Source organism: Balaenoptera musculus, chromosome 3, assembly GCF_009873245.2.
Source record: "Balaenoptera musculus isolate JJ_BM4_2016_0621 chromosome 3, mBalMus1.pri.v3, whole genome shotgun sequence".
Classification (NCBI taxonomy): domain Eukaryota; kingdom Metazoa; phylum Chordata; class Mammalia; order Artiodactyla; family Balaenopteridae; genus Balaenoptera; species Balaenoptera musculus.
Genome location: NC_045787.1, coordinates 110,395,096 through 110,416,164, shown reverse-complemented (window position 1 = coordinate 110,416,164; position 21,069 = coordinate 110,395,096).

The following is a 21,069-nucleotide window of genomic DNA, read 5'->3' as shown; positions in this document are numbered from 1 at the left end:
GAGTGCCTATCTGCGGGATGAATAGTGGAAGAAAATTATCCACGATGGGCCAACTCTCTGCTTTTGTAGGACTGTGTGTTCTATTCTTCCTGCTCAATAGAGGACGTTGTCTGCTCCACCAAATTAGCCAAACACAGATAATGTTGTCAAAGAATGGCTCCATTAGATTTCACAGACGCCTGACACCAAGACAAAAGCCTCTACCCTCACAGCATTTCAACATCAATTTTTTCCTACATGACTCAAAAAAATAAATTTGTTTTGTGGGGCAGAGATGATGTGTTTGACAGGTTTTTAGAACAGAAGATAAAAGAAGAGTTGGCAATATTGGCTGGGGGGATTCCAGCAAATTTCATTAGACTGTGTAACATACATGGGGATGTAGGCAACTTGGTGACCTGGAGAGAGCCTTCCTACTGGGGGATGGATCGGGAGGCCTGGACTCCAGTCCCCATGGGGATGTTAACTTGGTTTACACATTCTGCCCCATGGAGATGATAATGTCGAGATTCAGAATAGGGACCTTGAGCTAGGAAGTCTGGTGGGAACTGAGGGTTGGGCACGGGTCACACCCACAGCCTCCACGTGGTTGAATGTTTCTTATAGAACTCAAAACAGTGCTCAGATAACAGTGCCGTGGAAGTCTCAAGTCTGTTGGGAGAACTGAGTGGAGAGTAGGTCACAGGGCATCCTGAAAGTGGGACAGCTATTCAAACAAAGAGAGGACGGGGAAGCGCTGCTCCCACAGTACTGTGTGGGCTAATTTCAGCACCCATTTAAGGAAGACCTGAGAGAGCTAATGATCTCTTTATACTTTATTTTCTTTTTTATTGAAAAAATAATAATACAGAATCCTAAAAAATAACTCTACCATCTTACCACCCTGATATAACAGTGAACATTTTGCCTGTGTTTTTCCATATGCATGTGTGTAAGGCTGGTTTTTCTGTTTGCTATTCTCGTCCGCTCCGGCTGGAGCGTGGCACACACCTCCTTTCTGGGGCATACACTGAGCTGGCAGACCTCAGGGGGAGAATGGAGGCAGGCACTCTTTCTGCAAATAGCACGCAGCGCTGGGCCCAGGGCGGACTCCTTGGCAGAGTGGGGGCCTGGGTGTCTGCTGGATATTTGATGGGAAGACCAGGGTCTCCTTCATTCTCTCCCCGGGGGCCTGGCTCTGACGCCTTCTCAAGCTTGATGGGCAATGGGCTGGGAAATGGCGGCAGATGTGGGAGCAGGATGACGGAGTACTGAGTCTGAAGACCGAGGGGGCCAAAAGTGGGGTTCTAGGAGGGGCGAGCAGAGGGAATTAAGAAACCAAGGAGGCAGTGGGGCTGGGACTCAGAGAGAGGTGGGATTAAGAGAAAGGCCCTCTGAGCATCATAAGAGGGTCCCAACAGGAGCGGTCCTGAGAGTCAAGGAGAGAGTTGGGAAGCCCCTGTCCAGGAGGGCTGCACACAGATAACAGTGGGTGACTGGTGCCGTCATTGATGGCTCCCCTGGGCCCCTTTCTAGATATCACATAGATGAACAGTTAATTACGGGTCAGACTGTTTTATTCCTGTTATGGATTGTTCCATCTTGCCATTTTAGTGTCTAAGGGAAGGAGATACAGTTTTACTGTGTATATATGTGTGTGTGTGTGTGTATGTGTGTTTGTGTGTGTTTTCAACCCTAGTATACCCACCAGTCTAAGGTCACTTATTTTTGTCTGGTGAGATCCATGTTTTTGATGGCCGTATAATCCACGACTGAGCTGATTCACCATGATATACTAGGTACTACACTAGATCCATGGTCTAGTGTCCAGCAGGCCCCCAGGACAATGTGGCCAGGCAAGGCTTTTGAGACAAGGACTTTTCTTAACAGTGCCAGGACAGCCCAGCTCTTCATCTGGGTGGCTGCGGGGCAGCTTTGGTCCTGCTGCCTTCCCCTAGGATGAAGGCAAGGTCCTTTAGAAGAAACAAAAAACAGGAGCTGCATTAGGCATTTTGAGCAGAAAGTGGTCAAATGTAGGGATTTAGGGCCTCACGCAGTTGTTGGGGGTGGGGTGGGGGAAAGCAAAGGTCAGAAAGTTCACATTCAGGAAATGTGAAAGTATAGAAATCTCACGGGAAGCTGCAGATGATGGTCTCAACCACCTATAGCATTGGAGTAGGAGATTCTCAGAGGAAACCTGGAAGCTAGTGACGAAACCTCAGATCACCTGCTCCCAGCTGCTACCAGAAAAGCATGGGTTCTACCTCTCCTTAGCCTCTGGATCTCACATGAGTGGCTCTTGCTGGCAGAATCTAACTGGAACCCTGTGGACAAGGGACTCTGGGATTCTCCTGTGATTCAGGAGAGAGTGTAGAAGGGGCCACAATGATACCATGTAGACAGTAGACAATTCGGTACAGGGTCTTTGTAGCCCCAAAGCCTAGCACAGTGCCTGGCACGGAATAGGAGCCGAACACGTTTATTGAAATAACAAAGTGTGGGTGGGAGCCCCATCCAGAGGGGCATTTCTATTCCACCCAGAAAGACTGCATTTCTGCCCCTAAGAGTGGGGTGAGTGGTGGGCTTCCAGAGGATTTACTTCCATTTAGGAGAGAGGGGCTGGAACTCCAGAAAGTGCTCCTGGGCCTGGGAAGTAGAAATAACAGCTCTTGTGTTGAGAGCTTCTGAAGTCCATGGTGGAGAAACATGAGGCCTGCACAGGAGCTGCATCTCTGGGGACTGGGTTGAGGTATGGAGCCTGGACTCAGCTGGGGTTTCTCTTCTCTGGCCTACTGGCCAGGCATGGCCAGCTCTTCCTCTCAGACTATAATCTTAGACACTTGGCCCGATATTGGAAGAGGCAAGTTTGTTCATGGACGCAGGGGTTAATCGTGGGAGCTCCCAACGATGAGGGCTATATTCATCTAAACTCTTGAATGTAAATGATAGGCAAACCTACTTGAGCCAAAAAGGATGTTTATTGACTCAGGTAACTGAGAAATTCAGGGGTGTCTGCCTTCAGGCAAGGCTGGATTTAGCAGCAGAAATGATTCTCTTTCTCCCACCTTCTCCCTCTCTTGGCTCTGCTCTCTCTGATGTTCATTCAAGTGTTGGTCTCATTCTCTCCTGCTGTAGGTGGGCTTCCTTCACATAGTCAGGGAAAAGTGCTACTAGCATGTCTAGGCTCACATGATCCTAGCTTGGTGAGTCAGGGGAAGGTAAGCTTCCTCTCCGTGTATGGATCTATAAACCTGAAAATGATTGGGCTTGCTGGGTCAGGTGTCCACCTGGACAAATTACTATGTTTAAGGGGACATGGTGTTGTACCTGTTTTGGCTTGGCACACCTGCCCACGTCTGTGGCCAGAGGCTGGGGCTGGGGGAGGGGAATTGTCATGAATAACCTCACAGTACCACATGGAGAGCAGGAGGGATGATCCCCCAAGGAATAAAAATTGTAAGTGAAAGCAACATATTTCTAGAACTAAAGAGAACAGGAAGAAGCCTGGGCTGGGATGACGGTGACTCCAGGCAGAGAAGAAATGCCATGTGAGAGCCCTCAGCTTGGTCGGCATCATCTTGCACGTACCTGAGCGTCCAGCCGGACCCTTCCCCAGCTCTGGGAGAGCTGGCAAGTGTCCAGCAGGTGTGACTGTCCAGCAGCTGGACTTCTCCCTGGGGTGTAGCAAAGCTCCTTGCTCCCCTCAGTTATGTTGCATTTGCCATGAACTTATTTTTAAAAGCCATATTTGGTCTTTTCCTGGACACCTTGTTTGAAAATAACTAGGCTTTTCAGCTGCATGGGTTTTAAGGTGAAATGTACCCCATTCAAGAAGGATCCAAGTGCTCTCCCTCTCTCGTCTTTCTGTCTTGATCCCTTGGGCTCCTACTTAGAAAATGCTGAATTATATATCTATTCAGTCAATATTTACTGAGAACCTAGTGTGTGAAAAGCCCTGGGATCAACAAAACAAGCTCAGTCCTGGCCCTCACCAAACTTAAAGTCAGCAAAATGAAACAATCAACAAAGCAAAAACAGCACCCAGTTGGTGAATCCATTACTCAGGGGTGATGGGATACATGCTCCAAGGGGGAAGCATGGGGTGATAAGACTGACCTGGCACTGGGGCAGGGAGGTTCCTTGAGAAGGGGACATTAAGCTGAGAGCTAAAGCATGGCTGGATTTTGGATTTTGATGAGGCTAAAGGGGTAGGGAATGGGGAAGTGTGTTTGGATGCCAGGGCTCTGAGCAGGGAAATGGGGTTCCTGCTGGCAGGGCTGGGTGAATAGGCTGGAAGGGGCAATATTTGAGGGCCTGAAGGCCAGGCTGGGGGTAAGGTCTCCATTGCCACCCCCAGTTTGCCTGGGAATAGGACCTTGATTCCATTCTACCAGAGCCCTCAGCTATGAGCACGAGAGGCCACTGTGCAGCTCCCTCATGCCCCCTTTAAGTGCTCCCCCCCTCACATCACCTGGCAGGGAGGAGGGCATCCCCCCAACTGCACTTGAACCTCTCAAGTCAAGGCCGGGCTGGCAGTGGGTGGGGACGCTGCTGTAATTATGCTAATTGCAGGGCTGCTTCCCTGGCTGCATTTGAAGCAGAGCAGGAGGAGGCTGGGCTGCCGGGTGGGGAGAGATGGCGGTGCTTGGAAGAGGCTATTAGCAGTGGAGGTGGCACCAAGTGCTGGATTCACGATGTAGTTTGGAGGTAAAGCCATGCAGACTCGTGGGTAGAGCTGGATGGGGTGTGGTGATGAGGAGAAAGAGAATAAGGATGGCTGCAAGGCTGCAGCCTTGGGGGATGGTGGTGCCATTAGCTGAGGTGCCTTTGGGGGAAATAAACACAGGCACACGTATTCTGTCTTGGACATTTTGAGTTGGAGGAGATATCAGGGAAGCAGTTGGATATATGGGTCTGGGCTGGAGACACAAGTGCGGGAGCTCTCAGCCCAGAGATGGTGAATGAAGTCGTGGATGTGGGCGCCTGTGTGTGGCGTTGAGGGAGACCAGACCCGGGTCCCGAGGAGCGGAGCATTTGGAGGTCAGCGAGAGGAGAAGCAGCCAGCAAACAGATAAACCCGACGGGGTGCAGGCGACAACCTGCCTGTGATAAATTATGCCTGCGCTGCCCAGGCTGCAGATGTGTGCTCTGAGGACCCCCCAGGCACCGGGGGCCTGTCGCTGGGTGATGGATGAAGGCTGCTCCCACCCACCCGCCTCCCGCTGGCACATGCGTCCTGTCGCCACCAGGCAGTCCGTTGGGAATAGAGAAAATAGCTGAGCGGGCTTGCCGTGACAGCCTTCTAAAAGTGACTTTTAAAACTTCTTATAGTGGGACCTTCAAGATGGCGGAGGAGTAAGATGTGGAGATCACCTTCCTCCCCACAAGTACATCAGAAATACATGTACACGGGGAACAACTCCTACAGAACACCTACTGAGCACTGGCAGAAGACCTCAGACCTCCCAAAAGGCAAGAAACTCCCCACGTACATGGGTAGGGCAAAAGAAAAAAGAAATAACAGAGACAAAGAATAGGGACGGGACCTGCACCAGTGGGAGGGAGCTGTGAAGGAGGAAAGGTTTCCACACACTAGGAAGCCCCTTCACTGGCGGAGATGGGGGGCTGGGTGGGAGGGAAGCTTTGGAGCCACGGAGGAGAGCACAGCAAGAGGGGTGCAGAGGGCAAAGCAGAGAGATTCCCTCACAGAGGCTCGCTGCTGACCAGCACTCACCAGCCTGAGAGGCTTGTCTGCTCACGGCCGGGGCAGGTGGGGGCTGGGAGCTGAGGCTCGGGCTTCGGAGGTCAGATCCCAGGGAAAGGACTTGGGTTGGCTGCGTGAACACAGCCTGAAGGGGGCTAGTGCACCACAGCTAGCCGGGAGGGAGTCCGGGAAAAAGTCTGGAACTGCCTAAGAGGCAAGAGACCATGTTCTGGGGTACGCGAGGAGAGGGGATTCAGAGCACCACCTAAACTAGCTTCAGAGAGGGGCGCAAGCCACAGCTATCAGCTCAGACCCCAGAGATGGGCATGAAATGCCAACGCTGTTGCTGCAGCCACCAAGAATCCTGTGTGCAAGCACAGGTCACTATCCACACCCACCCCCCCACCCCCGGGAGCCTGTGCAGCCCGCCACTGCCAGGGTCCCGTGATCCAGGGAGAACTTCCCTGGGAGAACACACGGCGTGCCCCAGGCTGTTGCAATGTCATGCTGGCCTCTGCCACCGCAGGCTAGCCCTGCATTCTGATTATAACTACTCTATCCCTTCCTCCGCCCAGCCTGAATGAGCTAGAGCCCCTAATCAGCCGCTGCTTTAGCCCCCTCCTGTCTGGGTGGGAACAGAGGCCTGAGGGTGACCTACACACAGGGGTGGGGCCAAAACCAAAGCTGAACCCCAGGAGCCGTGTGAACAAAGAAGAGAAAGGGAAATTTCTCCCAGCAGCCTCAGGAGCAGAGGATTAAATCCCCACAATCAACTTGATATACCCTGTATCTGTGGAATACCTGAATAGACAACGAATTGTCCCACAATTGTGGTGGTGGACGTTGGGAGCAACTGTAGACTTGGGGTTTGCTGTCCGTGACTGATTTGTTTCTGATTTTTATGTTTATCTTAGTTTAGTGTTTAGTGCTTGTTATAATTGGTGGATTTGTTTATTGGTTTCGTTGCTCTCTTCTTTTTTTATTATTATATTATTCTTTTATTTTTTAATTTTAATAATTTTTTTAAAATTTATTATTCTTATTTTTTATTTTTTTTTCTTTCATTTTTTTCTCCCTTTTCTTCTGGCCATGTGGCTGACAGGGTCTTGGTACTCTGGCCTGGAGTCAGGCCTGAGCCTCTGAGGTGGGAGAGTTCAGGACACTGGACCACCAGAGACCTCCCAGCCCCATGTAATATCAATTGGTGAGAGGTCTCCCAGAGATCTCTGTCTCAGTGCTAAGACCCAGCACCACCCAACTGCCAGCATATTCCAGTGCCAAACAACTAGCAAGACAGGAACACAGCCCCACTCATTAGCAGAGAGGCTGCCTAAAATTATAATAATGTCACAGACACCTCAGAATACACCACTGGAAGCGGCTCTGCCCACCAGAAAGACAAGATCCAGCCCCACCCACCAGAACGCAGGCACCAGTCCCCTCCACCAGGAAGCCTACACAACCCACTGAACCAACTTCACCCACTGGGGGCAGACACCAAAAACAACGGGAACTATGAACCTGCAGCCTGCAAAAAGGAGACCCCAAACACAGAAAGTTAAACAAAATGAGAAGACAGAGAAATATGCAGCAGATGAAGGAGCAAGGTAAAAACCCACCCGACCAAACAAATGAAGAGGAAATAGGCAGTCTACCTGAAAAAGAATTCAGAATAATGATAGTAAAGATGATCCAAAATCTTGGAAACAGAATGGAGAAAATACAGGAAACGTTTAACAAGGACCTAGAAAAAGTAAAGAGCAAACAAACAATGATGAACGACACAATAAATGAAATTAAAAATTCTCTAGAAGGAATCAATAGCAGAATAACTGAGGCAGAAGAACGGATAAGTGACCTGGAAGATAAAATAGAGGAAATAGTTACCACAGAGCAGAATAAAGAATAAAGAATGAGAAGAATTGAGGACAGTCTCAGAGACCTCTGGGACAATATTAAATGCGCCAACATTCGAATTATAGGGGTCCCAGAAGAAGAAGAGAAAAAGAAAGGGACTGAGAAAATATTTGAAGAGATTATAGTTGAAAACGTCCCTAATATGGGAAAGGAAATAGTCAATCAAGGAAGCACAGAGAGTCCCATACAGGATAAAGCCAGGGAGAAACATGACAAGACACATATTTATCAAACTATCAAAAATTAAATACAAAGGAAAAATATTAAAAGCAGCAAGGGAAGAGCAACAAATAACATACAAGGGAATCCCCGTAAGGTTAACAGCTGATCTTTCAGCAGAAACTCTGCAAGCCAGAAGAGAGTGGCAGGACATTTTAAAGTGATGAAAGGGAAAAACCTACAACCAAGATTACCCTACCCAGCAAGGCTATCATTCACATTTGATGGAGAAATTAAAACCTTTACAGACAAGCAGAAGATAAGAGAATTCAGCACCACCAAACCAGCTATACAACAAATGCTAAAGGAACTTCTCTAGGCAGGAAACAAAAGAGAAGGAAAAGACTACAAAAAGAAACCCAAAACAATTAAGAAAATGGTAATAGGAACATACATATCGATAATTACCTTAAATGTAAATGGATTAAATGCTCCAACCAAAAGACACAGACTGGCTGAATGGATCCAAAAGAAGACTCGTATACATGCTGTCTACAAGAGACCCACTTCAGACCTAGGGACACATCCAGACTGAAAGTGAGGGGATGGAAAAAGATATTCCATGCAAATGGAAATCAAAAGAAAGCTGGAGTAGCACTTCTCATACCAGACAAAATAGAATTTAAAATAAAGACTTTTACAAGAGACAAAGAAGGACACTACATAACGATCAAGGGATCAATCCAAGAAGAAGATCTAACAATTGTAAATATTTATGCACCCAACATAGGCGCACCTCAATACATAAGGCAAATGCTAACCACCATAAAAGGGGAAATAGACAGTAACACAATAATAGTAGGGGACTTTAACACCCACTTTCACCAATGGACAGATCATCCAAAATGAAAATTAATAAGGAAATACAAGCTTTAGATGACACATTAAACCAGATGGACTTAATTGATATCTATAAGACATTCCATCCAAAAACAACAGAATACACTTTCTTCTCTAGTGTTCATAGAATATTCTCCAGGATAGACCATATCTTGGGTCACAAATCAAGCCTTGGTAAATTGAAGAAAATTGAACTCGTATCAAGTATCTTTTCTGATCACAACGCTATGAGACTATATATCAATTACAGGAAAAAAAACTGTAAAAAATACAAACACATGCAGGCTAAACAATACACTACTAAGTAATCAAGAGATCACTGAAGAAATCAAAGAGGAAATCAAAAAAATGCCTAGAAACAAATGACAATGAAAACATGACGGGACAATGAAAACCTATGGGATGCAGCAAAAGCAGTTCTAAGGGGGAAGTTTATAGCAATACAATCCTACCTTAAGAAACAAGAAAAATCTCAAATAAACAACCTAACCTTACACCTAAAACAAATAGAGAAAGAAGAACAAAAACACCCAAAGTTAGCAGAAGGAAAGTAATCATAAAGATCAGATCAGAAATAAATGAAAAAGAAATGAAGAAAACAATGGCAAAGATCAATAAAACTAAAAGCTGGTTCTTTGAGAAGATAAACAAAATTGATAAATCATTAACCAGACTCCTCAGGAAAAAAAGGGAGAAGACTCAAATCAACAGAATAGAAAATGAAAAAGGAGAAGTAACAGCTGACACTGCAGAAATACAAAGGATCATGAGAGATTACTACAAGCAACTATATGCCAATAAAATGGACAACCTGGAAGAAATGGACAAGTCCTTAGAAAAGCAAAACCTTCCAAGACTGAACCAGGAAGAAATAGAAAATATAAACAGAACAATCACAAACACTGAAATTGAAACTGTGATTAAAAATCTTCCAAGAAACAAAGCCCAGAACCAGATGGCTTCACAGGCGAATTTTATGAAACATTTAGAGAAGAGCTAACACCTATACTTCTCAAACTCTTCCAAAAAATAGCAGAGGAAGGAACACTCCCAAACTCATTCTACGAGGCAACCAGCACCCTGATACCAAAACCAGACAAAGATGTCACAAAAAAAGAAAACTACAGGCCAATATCACTGATGAACATAGATGCAAAAATCCTCAACAAAACACTAGCAAACAGAATCCAACAGCACATTAAAAGGATCATACACCATGATCAAATGGAGTTTACCCCAGGAATGCAGGGTTCTTCAATGTATGCAAATCAATCAATGTGATACACCATATTAACAAACTGAAGGATAAAAACCATATGATCATCTCAATAGATGCAGAAAAAGCTTTTGACAAAATTCAACACCCATTTATGATAAAAACTCTCCAGAATGTAGGCATAGAGGGAAATTTCCTCAACATAATAAAGGCCTTTTATGACAAACCCACAGCCAGCATCGTTCTCAGTGGTGAAAAACTGAAACCATTTCCTCTAAGATCAGGAACAAGACAAGGTTGCCCACTCTCACCACTATTATTCAACATAGTTTTGGAAGTTTTAGCCACAGCAATCACAGAAGAAAAAGAAATAAAAGGACTCCAAATCGAAAAAGAAGTAAAGCTGTCACTGTTTGCAGATGACATGGTACTATACATAGAGAATCCTAAAGATGCTACCAGAAAACTACTAGAGCTAATCAATGAACTTGGTAAAGGCAGGATACAAAATTAATGCACAGGAATCTCTTGCACTCCTATACACTAATGATGAAATATCTAAAAGAGAAATGAAAGAAACACTCCTATTTACCATTGCAATGAAAAGAATCAAATACCTAGGAATAATCCTACCTAAGGAGACAAAAGACCTGTATGCAGAAAATTATAAGACACTGATGAAAGAAATTAAAGATGTTACAAACAGTTGGAGAGATATACCATGTTCTTGGATTGGAAGAATCAACATTGTGAAAATGACTATACTACCCAAAGGAATCTACAGATTCAATGCAATCCCTATCAAACTACCAATGGCATTTTCCACAGAATTAGAACAAAAATTTCACAATTTGTATGGAAACACAAAAGACCCCAGAGCCAAAGCAATCTTGAGAGAGAAAAATGGAAATGGAGGAATCGGGCTCCCTGACTTCAGACTATACTACAAAGCTACAGTAATCAAGACAGTATGGTACTGGCACAAAAACAGAAATATAGATCAATGGAACAGGATAGAAAACCCAGAGATAAACCCACGCACATACGGTCACCTTATCTTTGATAAAGGAGGCAAGAATATACAATGGAGAAAAGACAGCCTCCTCAATAAGTGGTGCTGGGAAAACTGGACAGCTACATGTAAAAAAATGAAATTAGAACACTCCCTAACACCATACACAAAAATAAGCTCAAAATGGATTAAAGACCTAAATGTAAGCCCAGACATTATAAAACTCTAGAGGAAAACATAGGTAGAACACTCTGTGACATAAATCACAGCAAGATCCTTTTTGATCCACGTCCTAGAGTAATGGACATAAAAAGAAAAATAAACAAATGGGACCTAATGAAACTTAAAAGCTTTTTCACAGCAAAGGAAACCATAAACAAGACCAAAAGACAACCCTCAGAATGGGAGAAAATATTTGCAAATGAAGCAACTGACAAAGGATTAATCTCCAAAATATACAAGCAGCTCATGCAGCGCAATATCAAAAAAACCAACACCCCAATCCAAAAATGGGCAGAAGACCTAAATAGATGTTTCTCCAGAGAAGATATACGGATTGCCAAGAAACACATGAAAGGATGCTCAACATCACTAATCATTAGAGAAATGTGAATCAAAACTACAATGAGGTATCACCTCACACCGGTCAGAATGGACAGCATCAAAAAAATCTATAAACAGTAAATGCTGGAGAGGGTGTGGAGAAAAGGAAACCCTCTTGCACTGTTGGTGGGAATGTAAATTGATACAGCCACTCTGGAGAACAGTATGGAGGTTCCTTAAAAAACTAAAAATCAAACTACCATATGACCCAGCAATCCCACTACTGGCATATACCCTGAGAAAACCATAATTCAAGAAGAGTCATGCACCACAATGTTCACTGCAGCTCTATATACAATAACCAGGACATGGAAGCAACCTAAGTGTCCATTGACAGATGAATGGATAAAGAAGATGTGGCACATATATACAGTGGAATATTACTCAGCCATAAAAAGAAACGAGATTGAGTTATTTTTAGTGAGGTGGATGGACCTAGAGTCTGTCATACGGAGTGAAGTAAGTCAGAAAGAGAAAAACAAATACTGTATGCTAACACATATATATATATGGAATCTAAAAAAAAAAAAAAGAATGGTTCTGAAGAACCTAGAAGCCAGACAGGAATAAAGACACAGATGTAGAGGAGGGACTTGAGGACACGGGGAGGGGGAAGGATAAGCTGGGACGAAGTGAGAGAGTGGCATGGACATATATACACTACCAAATGTAAAATAGATAGCTCGTGGGAAGCAGCCACATAGCACAGGGAGATCAGCTCGGTGCTTTGTGTTCACCTAGAGGGGTGGGATAGGGACGGTGGGAGGGAGACGCAAGAGGGAAGAGATATGGTGATATATGTATGTATATAGCTGATTCAGTTTGTTATAAAGCTGAAACTAACACACCATTGTAAAGCAATTATACTACAATAAAGATGTCAAAAAATAAAAATGGTTCTGAAGAACCTAGGGGCAGGACAGAAGTAATGACGCAGATGTAGAGAATGGAATTGAGGACACGGGGAGGAGGAAAGGTAAACTGGGATGAAGTGAGAGAGCAGCACTGACATATATACACTACCAAATATAAAATAGATAGCTAGTGGGAAGCAGCTGCATAACACAGGGAGATCAGCTCGGTGCTTTGTGACCACCTAGAGGGGTGGGATAGGGAGGGTGAGACGGAGGCTCAAGAGGGAGGGGATATGGGGATATATGTACGCATATAGCCGATTCACTTTGTTATACAGCAGAAACTAACAGAACATTGTAAAGCAATTATACTCCAATGAAGATGTTAAAAAAAAACTTATAATTGATGATTAAAAGGCCCATTGATCCAAAGACTCTGTTTGTGGTGGAAGAAGAAAAGTCATTTTAGAAGGAATTTCTGGCGAGGTGAAGTGTTCCAGCAAATTGGCCAGGCAGCGTTTGCAGCCCCAGGCTTATATTTCAAAAGCCATTAAAAGCCCCTGAAGAAAGTGCTGCAAAGTAGTTGTTTTGAGAAAGGGAAATATTTTGGGGTAGGGGGTAGAAGGAGAAAATGCCAGCTGAGGGGCTCACAGTGGGCAGTGAGAGGAGGAAGTGGAGGCCCCCTCTTCACCTTGGCCTTGGGGCAGCGCTGGGCTCCTGGCTTCCTGCACTGTGGCCCATGCTCCTGCCCATCGCACCTCTACCTCCAGCCCCTGGCTCTCACTGCTCCCCGATTTGGAACGACCCGTTCTCAACACTCAACGACCCGTTCTCAACACTCACCTTTCCACAGTTAACCCATTTTGTAGCCTCCTTTCCTTAAATTTTCCTGGTCCCTAATATTCCTCACTGACTTCGTGTGGCCATCGCCCTCTGCATGACTCATGCATTTCGGTGGCTAGGGACCCATAGGGACCCTCATGCTGCTCTTTCATGCATGTCTCTGGCTTCCCCCAGCAGGCTGTGTACACACTAAGAGAGAAGGGCACTCACGGTGCTGGGCGTGGGGTGAACTCTCCAGAACCTTAGCGGCTCGTTTCCTCCTTGCTAAGGGGCCAAGGTGCTGTGGGGAGCCGGTACTCAGCACCCATAGTGTCTCTGTCCTGGACCTTGTTATGACATCCCATGTGGGGCTGTCCTGGCAAATTCAGGCAGGGTGAATGAATTGTGTGTGTGTGTGTGTGTGTCTTCTCAGCTTTGCTGTGGTTGTCAAGGTCAGGGCAGCTAGACAGGCTGGCCAGGGGAGGACTGCCCAGCAGCATCACCTGGGAGTGAGGTGAGATCATTAAGCGTTTGCATACAGCACACAAGCAGGGCGGCAGGGGAGACTTGGTGCTTCCCTGGGCCTGGCACCAAGTGTCTCCGGGTCCCAGTGGGAGCCCAAGACCTGCCTCCGAGCCCTGTGCTCAGGGTGGGTTGCAGACAGGTGGGCTTCTGGGAAGGCAGATCTGCTCACCTACCAGGAGCTCAGAGAGGTGCGGGGAGTCCCTGCCTGTGGGTGCCAGTCTCCACTCCTGGCATCTCTCTGAGTCCGACACCTGCACTCGGTGTGTGTTGTTTCTGTTCTGCTCTCGTTAATGCTGGTTTGTGTGATCGTTTTGGAAGTTTTCTCTCTAAACGTAGTCTCATTGCTGAGCTGACGTAAAGCCATGCCCAGGAACCACATTCGCGGGAAGGGTTCATGTGTTCACAGTAATAAAATCTGGCATTTTTAAAAGCTTCCCTCTGAAGATACCTCCTCTCAGAACTGTACCTCTCCTCATCCCCCTCAGCCCGAGTTTGCTCTTCTGGGAAAATGAGGCCGCTCGATTAGCTGGATTTCAAAGATCATACGTTATGAGTCCCTAAACCCCATTTTTTAAAGAATCCCAAAGTGTATGAATTAAAATATGCTTTACTTCTTTTCAGCCTGATGAGGAGAAGCCTGTGAAGGACCCTATCAACCCAGAAGGAGAAAATCTGATGAGCGATGGTGTGGGCAACGGTCCTGCGGGTGAGAGGAGGGCACGGCGAGGTGAGACGTGAGGCTGGGGCTACTGGGCTGCCGCAGGTTTGGGTTCCGCTCAGACGTTGTTGCGTCCCCATGTGAAGGAAGTGCTTTGGGGCCAGCACTGTCCTTGGATGACAAGCGTGTGCTGGGGGGAGAAGTTTGGCATGCCGGGCTTCTGTGGGTGTGCTGGGTCCCGGAGGCTGTTTCCAGAGGTCTGCTGAGAGTCTGGGGGGAGACCTGTTGACCTCAGGGCATACTTGGGGAGCACAGCACTGCCCAAGGGATGAGATGGGCTTTGGGGTCAGAGAAAAGGAGTGAGGGCTGAGATGTGGAATTGAGCGATGGGAGTTGGAAAAAAGGTGCCCGGCCCTGGCCAGGCACCTGGGGTTGAGACTGACTCCTAGGAAGGGCTGAGAGGAGGAGGGGTCATGAAGGGGACCAAGGAGTCCTGGGCTCAATGCAATCTGGTCTTTAATGGAGCTGGGGATGGGCACTGTTAATCCCTAAGATTTCTCAAAGCGTTTTGGCTTTGCATGGTAATCTGGTAGCACAGATTTGTTTCTCTGTGGTTGTAAAAGAAACTTGTGTGCTTATCTGAGAGACAGCTGTGTAAGGGACACATTGGAACATGGCTGGGAGAGGGAGGAGTTGTAGCAGAGGAGAACGATGGGGACCAGGGATGGAAAGGGGGGTGCACAGGGCAGGGTCCTCAGGGACTCAGGGGTGTGTCAGGGTCTTTAGTGCTTGGGAGCCCTGTGACTCCCAGAGAGGACCCCGGCGGACCCCTCCCGTTGCATACGTATCTTCACACAACACGTGTCCACGTGGACACCAGCTTGGGCAGTGCCCTTCTCTTACTCATTGGCAGTTCCCAGGTGGGGATTTAGGCCTCATAGAAGAGGAGGCAGAATTTCCCAAGACCTCACAGAGATGTGGCCGCTGTGGACATTTGTGTCTCTCTCTGAAACTTCCTCTAGACACTATTTCACTCCATTTTAGAAGGTTCCGTTGGGTACCAGTCCTGGGAGCTGCTCTGTGGCCTCCTGAATAATACTGGGGGATACCCCATCCTCTGCTTCCTTCTTGGAGGTTCCCAATCAACAGTAGCATTTCAAAGGCTCCGAGAAGTCCGGCAAAAAGCATCTGTTAAACGTTCTTTAATCCTGTATTTCCGAAACTCATTTGACCGCAGATCCCTTTTGCTACAGGAAGCCTATTAAAGTCCTATGCAAGTCTCCTGTCCTCCCACACACCTTGGGGCCCTCTGATTACTCTATATCCTCATGCTAACTAAGATCTTAGGAAAAACCCGAACGAACTTTTTGGCCAATCCCAATGCTTCACGGACTCACACGCTGTAAATTTCCTTCCAAGGTGAAGATCAGGCAGGGAGTTTATCATCTGGCCTGCTGTGGCCTCCTCTGAGCTTGGAGCAGGCCCGCTAGAGCAGAGCGCAGACACATCTGTTCACCTCGACCGCTCAGCCAGCCCCTCTGGCAGCCTGAGTTTGCAGACCGATTGCTTCCTGGTTCATGCTTTATGGTTCAGCCGGAGCATTTGGCCCGAAGGCAGGCATGTGTGCTCACTTTCACAGCCAAATGAAGCTCACCTGGGCCCAGGCTGCTTGGTGGAGGACGAGATGTGAGCAGAAACACTCCATCTGCCGAATCCCACTCCCCTACAGCAGCGCAGGCCCTGGGCTGTTCTGACTGTCTTGTTTTGCATATAGTGATGAAATATTAAAGGGAATTCTTCCAGTTTGAAAACCTTTTTGTCAAGGCACAGGGGCAGCCTGAACATGTGACAGAAGCTCCCTGAGCTTGAGAGAGGAGCAGAGGGACACAGAGAGGAAGCAGGAACCACCCGAGAGGCTGGAGCTCCCTTCATAGGGGCCAGGAATGGCTCAAGGTGGCCACCTTCTCCCACCTTGTTGCTGCTGGCTGCTCAAGGTGGGCACCGCTGACCCAGAGCTGGTTCTTGCAAATGTTTTTTTTTTTTTTTTTGTCTTACTGCTCTGCGCTTTATTGTGATTCGCAGATGTTGCATCTTTTATAAATAGAAGGTTTGTGGCAATGCTGTTTTGTCAGATGATGGTTAGCAGTTTTTTGCAATAAAGTTTTTCTTAATGAAGGTATATACATTGTTTTTTTAGACAATGGAGTCCTGGATTGGGAGGCTTGTGGTGTGTCCTTGGGCAAGTACTTGAACCTCTCAAGGCCTGGCTTTCTCCACCAATGAAACTGCGTGGTAGACCAAATGCTCTGGGGCTTGTTAAGGCTTAGGTAATAAGATTCTACTTGGAAGCTGGTTTGTCTGTTCACACGTTTGTTGCCAATGTTACCTTGATCCCTAGTGAGACACATTGGACCCAGTGGCCGTCCCGGAAGGGAGGGCTGCACCTAGAGGGCCCGCCCGAGTGTGACCTGCTATGGCTTGGACAGACCCAGGCTTTCCTGCCCACCAAGATGGTGCTGGAGTTGGGGCAACCACAGCTAAGGGTCAGTGTGGCACTGGCCAGCCACATTTCAAAGCTGGCCTCGGGGGGATAGTGCTATGACTTGACTCCTGTGGGGCATCCTCACGGTGTTACGTCTGCATCCCTCTCTGTGTCTGCAGTGGGGTCTGCTCTGGGCACAGACACTGAGGCAGCCCCCTGGCATTTCTGATACAAAGTGTCAGACCCGACCTGACCCCAGTCAGAGTTGATCCTGGAATGGCCAGAGCATCTGCAGGGCCTGAATCTGTGTCTCTTTGGCAATGTAGCCCTCATGCTCAAGGCCACGTGCTCACCCACCTCCCAGGGAAAGAGTGAGCGACCCCCCTTGGATGATTGATTAGCAGCCTGTATTTCCCTTTGCCAAGGTGTCTCAGAAGCACACAAGCAGATGGCTTCTTGGGGAATTCCTCTGGGGAACCGTGCTTCTACAAATCCAAAAACATGCAGAAATCCAATATTCAAATGAGAGAAGATGTTGGGAAAGAAAATGTGCTGTTTCCCCTCCTCTCAGTTAAAACCTAAATACAGAGCTGGAGGGGTCAGAAGTAGCTTCTACTTTCCCGTGGTTCTTCTCCCTGTAAGAGGAGAAAAACAGACCAGGGGCTGCTTCTAACCTCCGGGGAAGGGGCCTCCTAAGGGCTGTGGCTCTGGCATGTAAGTCCGAGGAAGTGGACTTCATTCAACTGAACAAGCTTTGCTTAAGCAGCTGCTGTGTGTTAGGCCAGGGCCCGGCATTGTGTGGAGTCAGGTCTGATAGCTTACGGCTTAAAAAGCACTTGACGTGGATCTGGATTTTGTTCCCAGCTCTGCCACGTTCCAGCTGTGAGACCTCAGACCAGGGGCCTAGGCTCTCTAAGTCTCAGGTTCTCAGCCTGTGAAATGGGGATCATAGTACCTATCTCATAGGATTGTTGAAGGAATCAAATAAGTTAGGGCATACAAAGCGCTTAGCAGGGGCCTGGCTCATAATACGCTCTCATTAATCACACGGCCCCAGGGCCTCACAGCTGGCAGAGGGGATGTGCCCCGCGTTAGAAATGACAGAGCAGAGGCTGAGAAAGGTTATGTGAGTTTTCCTAAGATCACTTGGGTTGTTACCGAGAAGGCGGGGCTGGGATTGGGGTGTCTCAATTTTCCGGTAAGATGTCCCAGCCCTGCTCTGAGATGGGGGTCCCTCCCCAGGTCTCAGGTTGGTTTGGGAGAAGAAGAGCCCGCTGGTGGGGCCTGTGCCACCGCTGCTCTTTGGCAGAGGTTGGGCCATTAAGAACATAGCTCTTATTTTATGTGTTTTTTTATGCTTCCTCGAGAAAAGTGTTTGTAGAATTCCAAGGAGTTAGAAAAGCCACCCAGATCCATCCCCCAAGCTGGCAAAGACAGTCCCTCTGTGGAGGGAGAATTCAGAGCCCCTTTCCCCCCAGACCTGATCTTTCCCACCCTGCCCCGCATCTGTGTTTCACGGGGCTGCTTGCTCTCTGGCATTTGGCTTTTCCTGTTCCTTTCCCTGAGGTTTGGTCCCATGACTGTTTATGAGCAAATAAAACTTGGATTGCTGCTTTGGGCCGTGGGATCAGTGTTGACTTGGGGAGGGATGTCTAATTTAACGTAATCCCGCTCCTTCGACTTTCCGTGACTTCCACTGCAGTCCCCTCCGGGAAGAGTAGCAGAAGGAGTGGAAATGTGATTAAAGCAGAGGCCTCGCCTCCTCTCCTAACCTTGGCGCCATCAGTCCCCTGCTAAGAGCGGGATGAAAGCCAGATGAAGTGTCGGAAACACAGATGTTGCTTTTCTTTGAATTCCTACATGGACATGTATGGATGGGCAACCTTTGGGGACACATGAGCTCAGGGGTGTCATGGGTGATGTGTCAGCTGGTTTCCCATAGCATGAGGTCTCAGGGCAGGGCTGGAGGGTATGTTTTTGATCATATGCATGAGGATGCCCTATTCCTTCTTTGGAGCAAGAAACTGAACAACATAACTCATTACTTCAAGGATAAAATCCAGTTGAACTGGTGTGTGGTGCCACGTAGACCCCCCATGTTTGTACCAAATGTATCATTTCTATTTTCCTAGGTGCACAGTGTCCTGTTCGGGATTTTCCCCCCAAGCTAATGGGCTCAGAGGAGCAGTCTTGGTGGAGCCAGGGTAGGGGCTGAGGTGTGGGGAGGACTGCACGTCCCTGCGGCGGGGGAGGGGCTGCACGTGGGCTGCGTGATGGAGATGCATCTCCCGGAGAGGAGGCAGCATATTCCTTCTGGGGCTGTTGACAGGGCTGTGAGCCAGGTAGGAGGAAGGTAATCACATCATTTCATGGCACTCTTGTCTCAGGGGGTCAAATGAGCTGACTCTCCAAAACTAGGGTTTACTTTTGACTTTTTAATTTACGGGCTGATACAGATGCACGCTAGTGCACTCCTCAGGTTTTCTGGAACAGCTGAGCTGTGCCTCGCAGAGCGGGTGAGATTAAGCGGGGGCAAATGTGGCTCGACACTGAGGATCTCAGAGGTTAGCAGGGAATATGGGATAGATCACAATCCACGCCGATGCTCAGCGGGATGGGAAAATGGGCAGAGGAAAGGCACGGAGAAACCCAACGGCAAGCACCCAACACTGGCTGCAAGGGCTTCATGGAGGAGGGGGCTGGCTCTAGGAGGATGGATGGGATTTCCACACGTGAAAATGGGTGGGCAAGGCTTCAGGGAACGTTCGTCCAAAACATAGGTGTCTAGACAGAGAGACGAGAGCCACTTAGTAAGAGGTTCTGTGGAGGGATGTTCTGAAAGTGGCTGGAAAGGTCGAGGCCCTAATGCACTTTGAAGATGCTCAGTGGGTATTTACTGAATAAATGTGTGAGTTAACGGCTGAGCCTTCCTTCAGCCGACAGGTACTTACTGAGTGACTACTATGTGCTAAACACTGCTAGGGGCTGGATGTGCAGCCGTGAACAACACAGATACACGTTACTCCCTTGTGAGTTCACATTCTAGCAGGGGAAGACAGACAGTAAAAAATAAATATAATATGCAAGTAATATATACAGTGTGTTAGGAAGAGGTAAGCGTAGGGGGAAAGAATGAGTAGAGGGTGGGGACAGCAGGGGTGTATGTGTGTGTTTGGGGGAGGTTGCAGTTTTGACCAGGGTTGCGGAAGAGGCCTCGTTGAGATGACATTTCAGCAATTTGAGAGGGATGTGAGGAGTCAGCTCGGGGGATATTTGGGGGCAGAGCATTCCAGGCATCAGATCCCGAGGCAGGAGAGCTGATGTGCTTGAGGAGCAGCAGGAGGCCCATGTGGTCGCAGCAGGGGGACAGTGGCAGGAGAGAAGGTCAGAGAGCCCCTGGGGGCCTTGAGGCCAGCGTAGGGCTTTGGACTTCAGCGTCAGTGATGTGGGGGCCTCGGGGGGACTTTGAGTAGATGAGAGATGTGATGTGACTTCTGCTTTGAAAGTGTCATTCTGTGTGTTGTGTGCAAACCTGACTGAACACCTGGAGGCAGGGAGACCGTTTGGGAGGCTGCTGCAGCCCCAGGTGAGAGGTGATGGTGGCCTGGCTGGAGTGGTGTCATGCCAGTGGTGGCAAGTAGTTCCGTTCTTGACATGGACGATTCCTTAACAGACTGAATGAGGGTGTGAGAGACCGGAAGAGTCAAAGATGAAGACACAGTTTCAGCCTCAGTGATGGGGATTGGGAAGGCTGTGGGTGGAGCAGGTTGGGGTTGGATCAGGAGCTGGTTTAGGCGTGACAAGCCGGAGATGTTGTGGACATCTGCGTGGAGATGTGCGGGGCAGCTGGCTTTCCTCGTAGAGTTCTAGAGAGAGATTGGGGATGGAGATGTAAATTTAGGGACCAGTTGACCTGAGATAGCGTTAATGCCACAAGATAGGATGAGATCACCAAGGGGTTGATGGAATATAATGACAAGCAGGGCTAACGCTTTGTTTAGTTTTAAGCGCCAGGCATTCTGTTAAGCACTTCCCACATTCTCTTTGTTCCAGCACAATCTGATGAAGTGGGAGCTGTTATTTTCCCCATTTTACAGAAGATGAACCTGAGGGTCAGAGGCATTAAGTAAATTATTCAAGATCACACAGCTATTAAAGGTCAGAGCCAGAATTTGCACGTTGCTCTGACTCCAAACTTTTAATCATTGCACTTACTGACTCTCTGAATTATGGACCTA